This window comes from Cephus cinctus, unplaced genomic scaffold (assembly GCF_000341935.2).
Source record: "Cephus cinctus unplaced genomic scaffold, Ccin1 Ccin1_scaffold0132, whole genome shotgun sequence".
NCBI classification, from domain to species: Eukaryota; Metazoa; Arthropoda; class Insecta; order Hymenoptera; family Cephidae; genus Cephus; species Cephus cinctus.
The window spans coordinates 763732-770243 of record NW_014332865.1 but is presented as its reverse complement, the minus strand read 5'-3'; the positions used below and the strand labels follow the sequence as shown (position 1 = coordinate 770243).

General features: G+C 44.2%; 1 long non-coding RNA gene across 1 annotated transcript in view; it reads right to left on the bottom strand.

Annotated features, from left to right (window-relative positions):
* Positions 1–5916, bottom strand: part of LOC112493712 — a 19120-nt gene extending 13204 nt beyond the window's left edge. Inside the window, exon 1 of the long non-coding RNA XR_003058379.1 lies at positions 5787–5916. This is a non-coding gene — a long non-coding RNA (uncharacterized LOC112493712). The remainder of the gene's footprint in view (positions 1–5786) is intronic.
* Between the last annotated feature and the right edge of the window lie 596 nt (positions 5917–6512).

The following is a 6512-nucleotide window of genomic DNA, read 5'->3' as shown; positions in this document are numbered from 1 at the left end:
TCCAAGTGTATGCGCTTTTATATGATCCCACCTCTTTTATGCATATATTTAATTGTAAAAATTTCTGATTTTCTATATGATGTTACATTGTGGGGGTTTGCATTGTTATGGTTAATTTCCAAGTGTATGCGCTTTATATATATATATATATATATATACATATGTATACGCGGTATCGCCCTACGCTGTTATCTTCTGCTGAGATCGCGTTTCAGGGTACGTATACAGTATTCGTTAATAGGGGGTGGCGATGCTGGCACAGGGTGAGAAAAGGACGGTAAAGGGCTCTCGCATTGTCTTGGGCGTCGCCTATTCGCTTAACATATGTGAGCATTAATCCACGACTAGCCAAGTTTACGTTTACACCTATGGGGATCCGTGTGCGCATCACTTTAATGCATGCGCACTATCGCAAAAACAGAGACTGCAAGTAACAATGCATTTTGCGTTGGGTATGAATTTATTATTTGTACAATATCATCCAAAATAGCATTAAAGCCCCAAGTAAGTGCATTCGGAAATTCTCTGGCACGGTACAAACAGTCGGAATAACAGATCGCGTAAACCACTGTATTATAATTCCATTGTAAAGTTCATACCCCACGCGGTACAGTGCGAGGCTAGGCAGCATCCAAAAAGATTCTATAAAATTGTATGAAAACTTTGTTACGGAGCAGCGAAAGCCCTTTTGACCGGACCTGTACCACGGAGGAGCTCACCCAGTTAAAAAGAATCGCGAAGGACCCCGATCCAAGCCCGCCTCTCAAGGTTGGGCCTTGTCTACCTGCCGAATGCTGGCTAAGGTTAGGCCCGCCTCCGACCTTCCTCAAGCAAACTTCAAAGGACGACCTCGATTCCTTTTTTCAATATTACACTCCAGCTAACATTTGGGCCGGTGGAGGAGAGTAACCTCTTCGAGGTCACTCGTCCATATATGCATGTACGCTTATGCACACAAACAGCTACGGTGGGAATGTACGTACGTGCAAAAGTACGTAGACAGTATGGGAATGGTGGAATCTGCTGCAGACGAGTTCCGAAAATTGCATCCAGAGGTCTGGTGCAACGGAGCGAGCAGAAGGAGAGCGAGCGAGAGAGAGGGAAAGTGAAAGAGAGGGAATTGAGAGTAAAAATATCAGCCAGCAACCTTACGTCCGGCAATTTAGGCGTGAAGAGAGGACCTTGAAGAGTTTAAGGCTACCATGCACAACGGTGCAATTCCCTTGGTCGAGGATGATCACGACGTGAAAAAAGTGAAAAAGTGCAAGCTGCATCCAACTGGTTGCTCTGCAATGCTTGTATGCACTGAGAGAAAAAAAGAAGAAATGTAAAAAAAGTAAGTGGAGAAAGTGGACACGGAAGAGGCTTATTTCGTCTGTAACGTCTTAATCGATCAGACGGCTCTTAGAAAACAATTGTTTTTTTTTCATTGCTGCATTCTTCACAATCCGCCTGGTGGATCCAGCGCATCGAATAATTCTACCGATAATTTTGACAATAAAGATGTAATAACTAATGCGCATGCGCAATCTGCATAAATAAAGTGAACAGTACTTTGATACACGTGTCGAGATTATATGTATAGTCCATTCAGTAAGTATTGCCTATCGTACAGAGTGCGTACGTGTGCACCACGTATGATTGACGAAATGCATACGTTATTTCTTGTCTTCTATGTTAAGAAATTTTCCTTTACTCCGCGGCGAAAGAGTGGCCTTTGTTTTTTTTATGTTTTTTACGTTGCGAAAATCGAGCCGTGTTTTCTAGATGCGTATTATCGCCGACACATGTGCGTTAATTTTCGTCTGAACAAACCAGATACCGGGTGACTGTTTACAAAATACATTTTTGTTATTTCATTGGGCTGTGCGTCATCGGATGGTCGAATCAACGTCGTGCGGTCATTGCACTTGCGCTCGGTTCCAGCTAACGTCGACGTATCCCCACTGCAGCGCGCTAAGTCACTCTAATTTCGATCAATTAATACAAGACTCGGCGCCCTGGCAAGGAGCAAGCGGCATCTTTTGCCACTCAGTCCCTCTCACTATTTTTCATCATGTTTCCTTCCTCCTTAATATTAATATTTCTCATACCGTCTTTTCTGACCTACGTAACGTCGTTAGCCTGCATATCGGAATAGTTCACAAACGCAACGTGCACTCTTTTTACTTCCTCAACCCACCCACCTACCCCCCCACCCTTCGCGTCTCCCCCCGCTTCTCCTGGGAAAAATTGCTCGCTTAAAATATTTCTGAATAAAATCGATGCGAGAATGCAGCATGCATTTTTATTGTCGCTGCCGATACCGAGCGATTGGTATTCGGTGCATTGAGAAATTATCTGTGAGCACGCGGCGCGTTAGGTATTTAAAAAAAGAGAGTGAGATGGAAGAAGAGAGAGAGAGAGAGAGAGAGAGAGAGAGAGAGAGAGAGAGAGAATACTGCATGGTAAAAGAGTAAAGAATGAAATCCTTGAATGACGCAAAGTGCAGTAAGCGCGAGTGCATCGCATAAAAACGAGTACCTACCTAGCTACACTTTTCATTAAAAAGTTTGTACTCTCTCTCTCTCTCTCTCTCTCCTCTCACTTTGTCAGCCTGCTGCGCGCGCGCGCGCGCGCAGGAGAGAGAGAAAGATTCATGCGAATCCACGATAAAGGCACGTTTATCTATCGGTCACCGGATATAGGTCTACAAGCCCCTTAGATTACGAGTCACCCCCCCCCTCCCCCTCCCCGCCCCTGCACCGCCGATTGCCGTGCATCAAATGCAACTCCCACTCCGGGTGCATCGGATGCCGTCCTTGTCTTCTTCTCCCAATCTCATTCCCTCTCTCTCGTCCCTGCGTCTCTGCTTCCTCCTCACCTCCTATCCATTTGGCTGTTGCACCTCCTTCCCCCCTGCCAGCCTCGTGCAGTTTTGCAATTTCAACCTCATTTTTGCGCATGGCTATCGCATCGGGCAAACACGATAAAACATTTTATCAGGGTTTCGTTATCGGCGCTTTATTTTTTCAGGCCACATGAATTTTCGCAAGAGGCTGTTGCACCTTGATTGAAATAAATAAATGAAAGAGAAAAGAGAAAAAAGGGAGCAAAGGAAAACGTTAAGAACACGTCGCAATCTCAAAGTCGTCGACGACTTCGAGCGTCTCGGTAGCGTCCGGCTATCTCAGCTTTATTTTTCTATAAGAAACAACGAAAAATCTTAATACGACTTTATCATGTATATCCGATGGAAGCTCGAAACTCCAAGACTCGACAGAGCATAGAGAAGATTCAAGAACTGCTCAGGTTCGCTGAATTATTTTCTTACTCTCGCGGTACGCACGCTGCATAATTGCAATTGCACGCAAACGCCAATACAATCGGCGTACGCGTGCACTGCCGGCCAATAGGAAGTTCGTATTCGTGGACTGCGACGCCAAACGTGCAGTACACCGACATTCAGTCCCCGGGCAGACGAGCGCAACTATGTATACTTGGATCGGCATCGGTTAAGGCATTTCATTGAGTAAGAGTGAAGGAAGTCGTTTGAACTTTGCGGCTCTGGGGTATCGGGATACCCCAATTCTTTGATACAAATATTGTATACGTTATCTTTCGTTATCCTCATTACTTACTCGTAATACCCTTTTTCCTCGTTATTTATTTATTTTTTTAAATAGATTTCTACCGAGACATAAAGTCTCTGATCTTCCTAATCCAGCCTCTATTGGTACTTTATAGGTTAGTTAATCTCGCTCGCCGCTATTCACGACAAGAGCCGAGCATCGGGAATCCACGACTATCCCGTCTCTTGGATTCTCCCTGCCTCCACCTCAGCCCGACTCGACTCGACTCCACGAGAGAGGTTCTTTCGCCTGGACAGATATCTCATGAAAACTTGGGGGTTTACGTAACAAGATGGACGCGGTGGTTTCCGTGTGCCTTTCACGCGGCAAGGCCAGCTTGACTGGCGCGTATCATAAGGGCGCTTAGCGCTGAACTGCATCGCAGCTAACCCGTACCCTTACGTGACTAAGGCGTCCGGATATATCTATGCTAAGCCAAGACCATGAACCGATCGTGGGAGCCCAGCGAAGAAATATTTTTGCTAAGTCGAGGCGCCGACTTTTTTTTTCATTCCCCACTTCGTCGCTTCTCGAACGGTGTCGCTAGTGACAGTTTCTTTATGCTGCCTAGTAATTTTTTTTTTTTTTTTCCTTTTTTTTCATCAGACTTTTATCGATAAATACCACCTCTTACTTTCCTGCCCATACAATCAGTCGGGACTTACTGTATACTGTGGTTGGTAAGACTGACTATATTTAGATAATTTTGTCCTCGTGACTTTACCAGAATGTTTTTTTTTTATTTTAGTCCAAAAAAATTTTTTGTCTCTGTATACAATTTTTTGTTCTCCAATCGGCACCTTTCGCTTTTAGGTGTGACGACACGAGCGGACGTTCTCAAGTACGCCATTCACTGGTCGCGGTAGAAAAGTCCTGTGCACGCGGCTTTAACGATCGTGCGGGAAATTACCATGATCGCCGAAAACGACCGGAACCAACTTCGAGAATTCGCGTTTATTCTCAGTACGTTACTCCACTCGGTACGTATCGTGTACGTATTGCAGACAGTACGTATAATCGTTATATACGGTGTGTGTGTATATATATATATTTATATATATATATATATATATATATATGCGTGTATATGAAAAACCGGCTGTTCCTTCTCTTTTATATACGGGACACCCCGTGCGTGAGGTCCGATCGTGCTTTCGTAGAGCGTAACGCATCTCCGCGCCGAGCCGCATCTTTCCGGGCGTTCTGGCGTACGTACGTACCTACGCATAATTTTCGCTCGCACACGCGTTCATGCGGCCTCTTATGCACGCGGCTTAAGCCCTACGCGTAATACATCGAAGCATGCGTGCCATCTGGCGTTCCATGTGCTTCTTCGCGTTTCTACCTCTACACGCATAATTCCTGCGTACACGCATTATTTTATGCGTGCAGCTCACGACGTATACACATGCACCGATACACAGGACAGAGACTGAGTAGTGGTAATATTGCGAGCGGAAATAGGGTAGAAAATGTTACTACATTTTCCTCTTTGAAATAACGTGAGACTCGTTTTTTTTTTCCTTTCTTTTTTTTTTTTTTTTTTTTTTTTTTTTTTAATTAAAACATATTTCTCAAGAAACAGGAGAATTTTTTTTTTTTTCTTTTTTTTTTTTTTTTTTTTTTTTTTTTTTAATTAAAACATATTTCTCAAGAAACAGGAGAATCCCAATGAAAAACAAAAAGATGCGTGGGTGTTGATCTTTTTTTTTTTCTTCGAACAACTCTAATCGTAGAGAAAACAAAATTCTAATTTCGATACTTTATATGTATACAATTCCAAACATTAGCAGTCGAACGCGCCAGTGTAATTCCTCGATGAAATTCGCAAGGATGGAATTCAAGATCCAGATGGGTCCGTGCAGCTTCCTGCCATTTCTTTATTTCTTCTTGTCCGTGAAATCTCACGACGGCATAAAAAAAAAAAAAAAAAAAACCGTCGCGCATAAATTAGCGTTCCTTGTTGAACGGGCCAACGCGCCGTAACCTAACACGTGTTTCAAACATGTTTTTAGTAGCGGTGCAACGATATTACGTCTCGTTATGCAATCCGCGTCACGGAGTTTACGTTACGCAATCGTAACCAGAGATTCGATTGGCATACTACGGTTTACCAGAGATTTGGAATCGGGACTGAAAGTTTATAGGATTTTTATTGTTATTAATTTTGCACACCGCAACCTTCCTTCGCTTCTGCATACGAGAGAGCCGGCCATCCTGATCTTCGAGCAGGAAGTAAATATAGCTATACATGTACAGCTTATATATACATATACAGTCCGGTGTAACAGATGCAGAGAAAGGAAGGAAGAGACTAAAGAAGCAAAAGGGTATCGGAACAGCATAATTGTACGGAGTCGTGTATACGAAGATACCCGAAGATACTCGAAGGAGACGCAGTACGGTTATCGCAAGCGGAATGAAATCGCAGAGACTGTTTCGCATGCGGCGCCTCACGGCGAGCACAAGGGTAGCCTTGTTAGGAGAAGTATAGTTCAGGATTCGCCTCTCGGTATTTGAGCGTCGTTTAACGGCACACCCGAATTATAAATAAGTGCAATATCGCGCGAGTCTTTTGACCCCGTCGAATGGCAGGGGCCGGAGGGCCAGGGGCCCGGGGTCAGGATATCGGAGAGGGGCAGGGGAAGCACGTTGTCTACGTCGCGTTCTGAAAGACGAAAAATTTACGTGACGTTCAACGTCTCGCAGTCTTACTGTACAATTGGGTGGGGAATATATAAATTGGATCGAAAATCTGAAGTAAAAATTGGCGAAGCGGTCCTATCGTTTTCTCGGGGCAAACGGGGGTCAGGAAAAATGAGTGTCGCACGGTCGTTGACGTATATATAGATATAGAACGTATACACGTTTATGCGAATAATATGCACAAGGACGCTCGAC